The sequence below is a fragment of the Natator depressus genome, chromosome 1 (assembly GCF_965152275.1).
Source record: "Natator depressus isolate rNatDep1 chromosome 1, rNatDep2.hap1, whole genome shotgun sequence".
Taxonomy (NCBI): Eukaryota; Metazoa; Chordata; order Testudines; family Cheloniidae; genus Natator; species Natator depressus.
In genome coordinates this window covers 211073859-211086569 of record NC_134234.1, presented here as the reverse complement: position 1 = coordinate 211086569, position 12711 = coordinate 211073859, and the positions used below count along the sequence as shown (strand labels likewise).

The 12711-nt window shown below is 44.8% G+C and overlaps 1 pseudogene; it reads right to left on the bottom strand.

Moving 5' to 3' along the window:
- Window positions 1-2106: 2106 nt before the first annotated feature.
- Window positions 2107-7886, bottom strand: LOC141984816 (killer cell lectin-like receptor subfamily F member 1; annotated as a pseudogene).
- Window positions 7887-12711: the final 4825 nt, after the last annotated feature.

Genomic DNA, 12711 nt, shown 5'->3' with positions numbered 1-12711 from the left:
TCAGCAGTGAAAGATGAATTGTAATTAGTCTTCAGAGACAACCCTCAATGAAGGTGTTAATGGCTACCATTGATCACAGACCTGGCTAAAGCTGATGCATGCTCTCTGTATAAATAAAGGCACAACCACCTGCCTTTGTGTAGAGATAGATGAAACAAAATAGCTACTGTCCAAGGCAAGGGCCAGCATGGCAAGACCTGAGCGGAAGATAAATCCACGTGAGCCAAGGGATTTCCCTAGGGCCTGATTGCAAACATAAGCTGCAAATATTGATCGGTTGCAGCTGTGTGTGTGTGGTGTGTTTCAGTGAGAGAAAGCTGAGAGAAAGCTAGCAGACAGAGTATGTCTACACAGCAAAGAAAACCTGCAAAGCTGGCCCATGCCAGCCAACTCAGACTCGCAGGGCTGGGGTAGTTTCATTGCTGTGTAGGCTTCTGGGCTTGGGCTGGAGCCCGAGCTCTGGTACCCTCCCACCACACAGGGTCGAGCCCAGGCTCAATTGTATTTGCATATCCATACCTGCTAAGCTCCCACATTAAGGGCCTTGATGCAATAACCAGTGAGGTCAATGGCAATGTTTGCATTGGAATGGGCCATATGTTTGTAAGAGGGCATTTCGGGAAAATCCAGTCAGTGTCATATGCTGAGGCAGTATATAATAGAGCAGAGGTTCTCAAACTGTGGTCTGCGGACCACCAGTGATCCCCCAGCTGCATTCAGGGGTCCGCGGATAGTTCCCTCTAAGGTGCGCGCCTGGGCAGCCGCACACGAGAGAGTGAAGGGCCAGCGTGGATGCACTAATTAGGTGTCTGGACCCTGGAGAAGATGCACATGTAAGGTGAGGTGGTGGCCTTGTGGGGAATAGGGGGTAGGTGGGAGGGGAAGAGGGGGTGGGGTGAATTTGGGATGTGCTGGGCTGCGATGGCCAGAGAAAGAGGTGACTTTCCCCAGCTCCAGGGCTGTGGCTGGTGGGGAGAAATGGTCCTCCTTTCCTAGCCTCAGCTCTGTGGCTGCTGTGGCGGGGGAGAGACCCCACTCCTTCCCAGCCCCAGCTCGGGGACTGCCGCGGCGGGGGCACATCCATTGCATTAGAAAGGTAAAACTACTGATATTAAAATATGAGTTGTGTGCTTTTATTTGTAGAACAAGAAAACATTCATTAGTATTAAGTTTTTTTTTATATAGTGCTTTTATCCAAAGAGCTTTACAATAATTAGCTAACGGTACAAACAACATTTGGAAAGATCATTAAGTGGTCCACTGAGACCCTTAGAAATTTTCAAGTGGTCTGTGAAAAAAAAAGTTTGAGAAGCACTGGAAGAGAGTAGCTGGAGCACAGTGCACTCTGGGATGTTCTGTTGCACAGAGAACTGGGAGGAAGAAGAAGCAGCCAAACTGGGTTAAACAGGAACAATTAGGGTCCCATCTGCACTGAATAAAACTGTGGTAAGTGGGTTACAGATATGTGCCAGCCTAGGCCACTGGCAAGGGTGGCACACAACTGCAATGGTTACAAGCCATGTGGTATGTGGACATAAAGGAACCAGTTCATTAATGACTCAGCATTCAGTGGTCCAGCATACAAAGAGAGAGAGCCAAGACAGTGCAACATTCAGGATTTATTCCTTCCTCTACATGTACTTTCTTCTCTCATCAAGTTTCAGAGTAGCAGCCATGTTAGTCTGTATTCGCAAAAAGAAAAGGAGTACTTGTGGCACCTTAGAGACTAACAAATTGCATCCAATGAAGTGAGCTGTAGCTCACGAAAGCTTATGCTCAAATAAATTTGTTAGTCTCTAAAGTGCCACAAGTACTCCTTTTCTTCTCTCATCAAGCACTTCCTGAAAGAAAAGTTCTCTAAATTCCTAGATGACAGCACATACAATCCAACAGGATATAACTGTTCAACACATCAGGACTTTTAGAATGATACCTTACAAGGCATACTTTGTACAAAACTTATAATTATATCACCATGGTGAATATGGGGTACTAGGATGTTGCTTTGGAGTACAGAATGTCACAAGTGCCCTCTATTGGGAAGCAATCCATTTGAACATATAGTGTGACAAGGCTTGCGTATGCAGCCAGTCCTCCTGCAGTGTTTCAGAAATCCAGCAGAGTTGCCTTTTTCTTACAGATCCACTTGTATGATGAATGACAGCTATCGGCATGAATCTCCTGCTCCTTGAAAGCAGCACAGCCCCCTCCACCTTTTCTGTCTTTCATGGTAAAACTGGGGGGAAAAAATCTCAAAGGTGAGCTAATAACTTCTGAAAGGGGATGAGGAGGCCCCATTATGCTTTTGGATTTACAAGACCAAACCCAAAATCGGGAATTTTCAGATCTGGGTTCCATTTTCTCCAAACCGTCAAAGCTTAGGTGTGTTTGAATACAGAGTTCTGATTTTGGACCATCTCTACCTAACTTATAAGCTGGTTGAAGGAAGCAGTAAGTTTTTGAGATAGGTTTTGATTTAGTGTTTTGGTACCATTAGAGCACATCTCCCCATATTTAAATGGATACCAGGAATGCAAATAGTAAGCAACGGGGGTTGCAACTGAGGCTTGATGGATGCCTACTGACTAAAGCTGGACAGAATTCCCCCCACACACACCCCACACACAAAATTTTGAGTTTTCAATGAAAAATCAAAACCAATCATATTTTGACCAAACACTGACATTTTCATTCCTTCAGGCTGGAAAGAAGCTGCTGCCAATTGCAGAGGAAACAAGGACCTTTCAGCCAGAGTGAGCAAATCACAGAAACACTGCCTGGAGCAAGGTAAGTGCCTAGGATTCCTTTAGCAAAGGTCAGTCAAAACAGAGTTTAAGATACAACAGTGCCTCTTGAAAGTCTCCATTTGCTCTCAGCAAGGACCAGCAAGACCAGGAACATTTCCCACCACGAGTATTAAGGCTTCTTCTGCTTTCCTGCCACACACACTGGTGATATCTCTGCCCACAAACCAACCCTTGCTCCTACTAGAGCGCCAGAAGTTTGTCTGCGCTGCTGTAACCCAGTTTCCTATAATCTTGTCATGCCTGCTCACCACTTTGTTATGTTAGCTGCAGCTCAATACATACACAGTTATACCACAGCCTTCAAATAAAGCATGAACAGATTTTACAGAAAAGAGGAAAAGTGAGAAAGAGAGAAGAAGAGAATAGAGACAGTGGGTGAGTGGGATTGTAGCTGGGTATGTGAACTGTGAAGTTGAGTACCGGAAAGAAGCAGAAAACGGCAGGGGTAATGGTAAAAGAGGGCTCCGGAGAAAGCTTCAAAATGTGACTCCTGAGCACCCTGCAGGCTCAAAAAGCAGAAGACAAATAAAAAGAACACCACATCTATTATTTGTACATAATCTCATGATTTTAAAGCCAATCTCATGATATTTGGTGAGTCTAACTCATGATTTTTGAACATTTGGGGTTGGCAATACTGTGAGTGAGTGAGTGTTGCAGTCATGAGAAAAGAGTTAGAAGGCAGCTGGTCAGTGGCAGACGGTAAATGGGGTAAGTGTAAGTGTGGGGAGGCATTAGTGGGAGGATGGGAAAGTGAGTGTGAGAGTGAGGGGAAATCTGAGGGAGGCAGCAATGTGGAGGGGGAAAAATCAGTAGGGTTTAGTTTGAATCAGAGGCTAACACTGACCGAAAAGGATGTATCAAAAGGCTAAGGGAGGGCATGTAGTGCTCTTTCTACCTGAGATACACAACGTGACCAGGGAAAAGTGAGTAGCAGCTCTGTGGGATTTTGGTACTTTTCAAGCAAACATATATGAAGCTCAGCCTGCCTCAGCACTCAAGAGCCTTCTTAGGCTGAGGTATCTGGGTAAAGGGAATGACGCAATGGGAGCAGCAAATTGTGCACTAGGGCTGGGCAAACTAATTGCTTTATAACTAATTTAACTTCAAGAAGAAAAACAACACTGACCTGTATCCTTGTAATTTGGGGTCATCAAGCCACATCCATCCTCCTTCTTTGAAATTTAATCCAATCCAGCGAAAACTAGCATCTTCATATTGGGTACTGAAAAATCCCTCTGGGTGAGATGATAACCTGAATATGCAAGTCTCTTGCTGAAATCCAGGAGTGTGGTGTCTGTTTTGCTACTCTTTGAAGAATAGGGCAATGCTTCAATACTCACCATTTCTGCCTCACTTTCAAAAATCAGGAGGCTGGATTTCCTGGCTGCACAATAATCTTTGCTGGCCTGCCAGATTTTCTTCTCCTCTGAGAAGTAGTAACACCTTCCACTGTGCAGCAGCCACTCAGGGGGGCAGAGCTCACACTCTTCTCCTGCAAGGGCATTCGTATATTTTTGGTCCTTTTACGATTCTTTACATCAGTACATTTTTTAAAGTTTATACCTGTGAAAATTCTCAATATTATAGGCTTTTCACACAAACAATACAAAGCTTTGCCGTTCTGTCGTTAAGAAAGGAAACGGAGAGTCAGGATAACTAGATGCTGATCTGAACTCTGCTTGTAACTTGCTATAATCTTGGGGAAGTCACCTAGGCCCTCATTTTCAACACTTCGGGTGCCCAGCCTGAGGCTTTTAGGGGCTGCTTTTCAGAGGTGCTGAGTATCCACAGCACACATTCACTTCAGATGGAGTTGTGGCTACTTAGAACCTCTGAAATTCAGGTCGACAATGTCTCAAGTTGGGCTCCCAAAATTAGTGGAGAGTCTTGAAATTTGAGTCTATCGATCTATGACTTCGTTTACCCATCTGTAAAATTATTATAACAATACTTATGCTGTCTTGTAGAGGTGTCGTGAGGCTTAGGTAATATTTGTTAAACCCTTTGAGATCCTTGAATGAAACTTGCCTTATACCTTGGTATTAAAGGACAGCTTTCCGCTTTTTTGTAGTGCCCAGAAAAAATGCACCTAAGTTTTTGCACCCACAATTACGGTGGCAAATCCAACAATTTAGAGGCATAAATAACTGAGCTGCAATTACATTTTTGTTTGGATTTTTGTGCTCAGCTAACTATGGGCACAAAAAAATGCAGGCACAATTTTTGTGGGCCTGATTTTACCTGCAAAAAAACCTCTTAGTATTGTATTGCCTTTCACTGGTCTGTCTCAATAAAGCTAAATACTTGAAAGACCAGAGGCGTTCAGCCCCTGGAACACCAAGGCCCACAGTAGGCTGGCAGCTTTTCCAGGCGTTTGAGAACTGCATCAAATGTAGGTACCATTTACCCTTTTAAAATAAAAATAAATGCACACCACTGTAATATGTGCACTTAAAGGACTTTTCCTTGCCAGATTCATAGAAATTACTGCTTGTTTGGGTTCACCACCAGTAGAAACCTGCATTTGATCAGTTTTGTGCTCTCCCTTAATTTACAATGTGGATGTGGCCGTAGGCTGAATATTTGGATTACACTGCTCCCGGGGCAGTGTAAGCATACCTTCCGCATAGTGAGCAGCCTTCTACTACGTTGCCTGCCCCTGCTCCCACTGAAATCAAAGGGAGTCTTGTTATTAACTTCAACTGGAGCATGATGGGACCCAGAGATATGACAAACAAACATCTTCTTTCAGAAATAATTTATCTCCTCACCCTGTTTATTTCCACACAGATTCTCTTTCAGTCTGCTCAGTACCAAGGAGTGAGCTCCATGGGTATCTTCCACTGAAGTGTGGTTTGCGTTATGCCTTAGTGACGCCTCTGTCTTCACAGCCTTTTCACAACACTCCCTCAAGGCTTACACACAAAAAGGAGATAAATTGATGGTTAATAGGGACTTTGGTTACATAAAATGAGGGGAAAGATGGTTTTGCAGCTAAAGCACTGGGCTAGGACGTAAGAGATCTAGGTTCCCAGCTCCCTCAGCCTTCCACTGTGACTTTAGATGAGGTGTTTATATTCTCTGTCTGTAAAATAGGGGTAATGATACTTCCCTTACCTGACAGGTGGTGGTGAGGATTCATTCATTATTGTTGGTGAGGCACTTGTGTACTACTGTAATGGGAGCATGCATTGCCTGTGATAGCAAGGGGACTGGACTCGATGACCCAGGAGGTCCCCTCCAGTCCTATGTTCTTATAAGTAGACAGATAAAATGTTGGTAGATGAGGCCTGGAAGGGACAGGCTAGCTCTGCACCATTTCATTATGCAGAGTATGGTCACTGGGGAAAAACTAGATATTGACAATATGATTCTTCTCACTATACCTGTGAAACTCCACTGACTTCACTGGACTTACTCCTGATTTACAGCAAGGTATGGGAGAAGAGAATCAGGCCCATAGAACGAATACACCTTTCGGAGTTGCCCTTCACCCTTCTCAACCTCAGATCAAAGTGATATCAGATTAATCACTCATCTGAAATTGCCCCTCACAAACCCCAAATGCCAATGGCAATACAGTACAGAACTCACACTTATTGACTGTGCCATTTGGGCAGTGTCACTCACCTTGCAGAGCTAAGACGATTGCAACTCCTTGAACTCCTCTAGAATTAGAGCAACAGTGCACCAGCCTGGCTGCTGAGAGCAGGGACCTGGCAATAAGAAATGGAAGAGTTTGGTTTCAGCAGAGAGAAGCTGCTGTACGTTAGCTCTGTTCCAATAAGTGTCAGTAGCTGGGTAGTTTAGATCTGAATAGAGGTGAGAGGTGCCCACAGGTAAAAAGGAGTCTACAAGCCAGGCTAAAAGGTCCCTTTTGAATCCTGATACATTGTTAGAGGTGCTGCCGTTCAGAGAAGACAGAGTAAATTTTTTGTTAAGTGACAAGCAGATTGGGGGTTGGGCTGCTGTCCTTCAAAGAAGATGTTAAATTATGTGCCTTTCTGCCCAGGTCCACTGGAAGTATGGTACTGTCTTGTAAGAAACTATGTTCTTTTGCAGCGTGAGAAGACTAGCACTTTTCTTCCCTACTCTGATGAACTGGCAAGGTGGAAGTTCAAGATCACATACCACTTTGAGAAAAAAGTTAGGGGATAACTGACCGGAGAAGAAGGATGATCTTGTAGCTAAGATGTTGGACAGGGGTTTGGGAGATGGGAATTCTATTCATGTCGCTGCCAGAGGCTTCCTGTGTGACCTTGGGCAAATCACTTAATATTTTCTGCTTCCCAGGAGTGTTGTGAGGATTAATTCGTGATGCCAGATCTTCAGCTGGTGTAAGTTAGTGGAGCTGACATTGAAGCTACTTTGATTTATATCAGCTGAGACTCAGGCCCTTATTAGGCTGTATGGCCCAGATCTCCAAGTGTATTTAGGTGCCTGTCTCCCATTGCTTTTAGTTGGAGTTAGGCACCTAAATACCTTTGAGGATCTGGACCTATGTCTTCTCTCTCAACTTTATACAGATCCAAGGTATAGAAGCAAACACCAAGAATAGTTTAGATAATACTGGTGCTGCACAGAAATATATTCTTGAAATGGAACTTGTCCCCTAGAAGTCCATTAAAAAAACAAAGCTATTTCCACTAGGATCTATATTTCCCTTTGAATTTCATATGCAGCAGCTTGAGATTTGACACCCGACAGTAATCTCACTTGTAGCAGTGTATCTAGACTGGCTTCAGTGAAACTACTCCCGGATTATGCTGGTGATATCAGAATCAGACAGCGGAGTGCCTCACCTGTGACTTCTAATGCATCAGCATCTAGCAACACTGAACAAAACTTTTATTAAGATAGAGCCAAATCTTGCTCTCACTTGTATCTCCTACCCAGCGTGGAAAGTCTGATTCTGTGCAGAGAAAGATAAGAGAGCAGAGAGACAGAACAGGAAATAAACTCCATATCTGTATTTTATATCAAACACACACGTGTCTTAATCCTACCTGTGTAGGAGCTTTGTTTCCTTTCTTTGAATTGTGGGATTGTGTAACCACAAGCAGCCTTATCCTCCATCTCTAGGTCCCTAGAGTATGAGCTTTACTGCCAGGCAACTACAGATGGCAAGTACATACAGGAAGGGAGCAGGGGCAGGTCTCTTGAGAACTTCTAGGGGAAACTACACAGCAGATTGGCTATGATCGTTTCCTTGTCACTACTGCCTCACTTCGGGATCAGAGGTGCCTCCTACCAGCCACGGTCATTCAAGAGTCCTCAGGCTGAGTTCACACTAGCAAGCATGTGAATAGTTTCAAAGAATCTCCATAGGATTATGCATCTGCTTAAAATGAAGGATGTGCTGAAGAGTTTTGCTGAAAAGGGATGTGATAGTTCACATGTGCTTGAGTTCTTTGCTAAATTGGGGCCAAAAAGATGATTTCATAATTTCATGATTTCATGTCTTGTTCCTACTGTGCATATCTCTGACCTTCCCCTAGAGTCACAGTAGGAAGTGGGTCAGGCACAACAAGAGCCTGAGTTAAACTGTGGGGAAGGCAGCCAGTCAGAATGGATGTTCTCCCCAGGCAGGGATGAAATTTGCATGAGGGTTGAAATTTCCTGAGTCATCCCCAGTCTGACTCCAAGAGACGTCAAAACTGTGCCACAGGATATGAAATCCCAAACTGCAGTTATGGCCACTGCGGGGGGGAAGGGAGAAGGATTGGGCCCTATGCACTGGGAACATACACTCTCAGGGTTATACCTGCACCTTTGTGGTATGGACACCTATGCTACTGATTCCATGTCCTGGGACAGGCCCTCCTAGACTGCTCTATGCATATGGCAGCAGCAGAGATGGGAGATTGATCCCAGCAATGTCCTTTTTCATATGCCACATGTTCCCTGTCACATCCTGCATATGGATATGGCTGTTGTCCAACAGGTATGTCAAGTGTGTCTGTGTGTGTCTGTGTCTGTGTGTATACTTGTATATGGCTCCAGGAAAGTCCGAACAGGGATATTCTTGCTGGATTATCCCAGAGGTCCCATATGCTGTGACTCCTGCTGGGTGTTCAGTTGGACTCTGCTCCATTTCTGGGTCTCAGACTTTAAAGCTAGATGGGACCATCGTAACCATCTAGTCAGACCTCCTGCACATCACAGGCCACAGAACCTCACCCACCCACTCCTGCAATAGGCCCATAACCTCTGGCTGAGTTACTGACGTCCTCAAATCATGATTTAAAGACTTCAAGTTACAGAAAATCTACCATTTACTCTAGTTCAAACCAGCACATGACCCATGACGCATGGTGCAGACGAAGGTGAAACCCCTTCTCCAGGTCTCTGCCAATCTGATCAGGTGGAAAATTCCTGACCCCAAATATGATGATCAGTTAGGCCCTGAGCATGTGGGTGAGACCCACCAGCCAGACACCTGGGAAAGAATTCTCTGTAGCAACTCAGAGCCTTGTGTGTTTTGTGAGGGTCTTGTGAGTCTTTTCTTCCTGTTTCTGTTCCCTTTCCCCTCCTGCCTGGGGTTGGGTTGGCTCAGGAGTGAGCTCTGAAGATGTTGCTGGTGCTGTGTTCAGCAGCAATGACCAGGTTCTGAGTGACTGCTCTTTGTCTCTGGCTGGTTCATGTACCACGGCTGGTGAAATGAATAATTGCACAGCAGCTAGGTGGGGTGGAGTGGGGTGGAGTGGGGGAGTTGGGGCAGTCACCTGGTCAGGCAGTTGCAGGTACAATTTGAAGCGCAGTAGAACAATTGAAACCAGGAGGACCCCTTAGAAATGCCAGTGTGGGGCCCCCATCCTCCCTGCCCTTCCCCACAGGCATCATATTGGGCCAAAGCTGATGACTTGCACTCCAGTCACACTTTGTAGTCATGATGCTCAGCTTGTACTTTCCCCTTATGCCTGTTTCTTCAGGGCCCAAGACTTGAATTAAAAGCTCAGGCCTTTGGAAAATGTAGCTCTGAATCTGTAGGGATCATGAGGCAGCCACCTCCCCATGAAACAGGTCTCCAGGACACATAACAGCCACTCTCTTTAGGGACCAAGGGGTTCCGATTTATATGTAACAGGGTCTGAACAAGCTCTCCCCTGACAGCTAGTGATGACCTGGGGAGGGGAAAAGACTTCAGGAGCAGACTGTATTTACACTCCATGCATCTGAAGAAGTGAGGTTTTTACCCATGAAAGCTTATGCTCAAATAAATCTGTTAGTCTTTAAGGTGCCACCAGACTCCTTGTTGTTTTTGTGGTTACAGACTAACACGGCTACACCCTGATACTTGTATTTACATGAACACACCTACTCTGCCTAGCTATCCAGCAGACAGAGCTGTGTTGCTAAAGTGATCCATTTTGGCTGGTGTTGGGTTACAAATCACTTTAGTATTGAATGCAGGGGAAATGATTATATTATTATCTGAGCAAAGGGCAGCAGAACTGTGCTTAGCCTGCCTTGACTGAGGAGGTTACCCTCAACTGAACTGTACTTGCTAAGCAGGGGGTAAGAGGCTAAATCCTAGTGAAAAGGAGAGAGAGGGTGTGGGTAGGTATTCCTATCTGGTGGTGTGGACTCTATCTAAGAGTCTTGGATGCTATTCAACAACCCCTCCCCTGCCCCCATTTAAAGACAGAGCTGACACAAGACTCCTGAAGGGCTGGAGAGGCCATAGACTTCTGAGCAGTAACACACAGATATAGAACACTGACTTCTGACTCTATGGGCCTGATTCCCCATGGCCTGGCACCATCCGTAGTCATTTCCCCCGAAACAAAGCGAGTACAAAGTGAATGGAAAATACAGAAATAGTTTATGAGATGGGAGAACTCATCGGATTCTGACACCACAGTCAGTTGGGAGGGGAACTTGGGCAGGCACCATGGAAGGGCAGTTGCAAATAGATGGGATTTTTATTCAGATTGGTAAAATCTCTGGGCCTGATTCCCCATTGCAATCACTCCAGTTTTATACCAGTTTCACTCCCCTGACATCACCCAATGTCACAGCCTGGTCTTTGTACAATTGAAATTGGTTTGTATTAAAAAGCAATAGCAGGCACATTTCACAGGCAGTGACAGGAAAGTGTGTGATTAGATATAGAAGTTTTCTCCACTTCCTGCAGTGACATTTACATAGTGGCCAAAGCATTAAAGTTTGCTAAAACCACAGTGCTGTTTGCTGACTGCTCATGCCAAATTATGTCAGCAAAGAGCTACCCAGCAAAGACATTTTTCTCATAATCTCTCATGAATGTGGGCAAGAAGGCTGAAGTGTAAATGTTATAGATGGAAGAAAGACTCTTGCAGGGAGACTGGAGGGAGGGACTGACTGAGAAGAGGATGGTTAGTAAGGGTGGAATGTTACTGGGTGCAGAAACTGAAGGGGGACAGTAATGCAGGCAGGAAAGAAAAAGGCAAGGAAAGCAGTAAAGACCTGATCCAAAGCCCATTGAAGCCAACAGAACTCTTCCACTGACTTCAGTGCACTTTGAAAGAGCACTAACAAGAAGGATTGGTATGTTCACATTGTGAGGGTGTTTATATTGAAGCTGACCACCTGTGATGATCTAGTTGATTGTCCTTGTAGATGAAACAGCCAAGAGTTTCTCTGCCACTGAGGCAAAAATTACCAATGAAACCTTGCAAAAGTGCCATTCCGGTATACTATATGTTCGGGGCAAATGTAAAATTTGTGCCAGGATCATTCAAACACTGTCTGAAACAGGTAAAGCCATCTTCCTTGTCAAGCAGTTGAAAAGCCTGAATGTTGACATCTGCATTTTATCTGAAGTGTGATGGCCGGGGAAAAGAATGTTGAGCACTATACATTTTTGTTGTCAGGCTGCCCCGATAGGTTTCTCCAGCAAGGGGTGGCTATTGTACTTTCCCACAATGACCGATGGGCACTGCAGGTTGGTAGGTGATTAATGAATGACCTAGCAGCATCTGACTCCTTACCAGCTCTGGACATTTTACCACCATCACAGTATATGGTACAAGGCCAATGATGTGGCTGGAGATGATTTTTACCAGCAACTGCAGTTATTCCTCAATGAAACTCCAAGAAGATATGTCATCATGAGAGATGTTATCATGATCCTGAGTGACTTTAGTGTTCAGGAAGGAAAAGATAATGACACCTGGGTGAGTACTCTCAGGAAGTTTGGTATTGGGCAGAAGAACAGGGACAGACAGTGATTGCTGGAATTTGCAGCTGCCAATGACAGGGTGACCATTGGCTTGCTCTTCTGTCATCCAAGGTTTCACAAACTGACCTGGTACAGCCCAAATGGTTTCACTGTGACTGTTACTGATCGTGTCCTCATTAACAATCATTGGTGGTCAATGGTCACTGATGTACGCCTTCACAGAAGTGCTCCACTTGACTCTGCCCATCAACTTCTACTTACAAAACTGCTTCTTCATCTTTGAAGGCAGACAGTGAATGGGCCAAAATTAGTGCAATTCAACCAAAAGCTCGTATTACATCCAAGCTATCAGATAGCTTTCTGTTCTGACCTGTGTAAGGCCACTGAAACATTACAGACTGAAGTCTCACTTCCTCTGCCCGCAGTACTGACTGCTGCCAGCTTGGTGCTGCGGCCTCAGCCCTTCAAACATCAACCGTGGATCAGTGAAGAGATGCAGTTGGAACTAAGAAAAAAAATGAGGTGGCAATTCTGAGACATGTTTGTCGAGAGCAAAGGGCTGAATGGATTTGACTAAGTTGCGGAAGACAGGTGAGAGTATTATTGTACCATGACTGCATAGGCTTTTCCAGACAATCTGACACACCAGTATCATTCCTGATGATTGGAAGAAGGGAATTATTCTGACTCTGTTCAAAAAAGGCTATAAGGCTGAATGTAGCAACTACAGAGGTATTA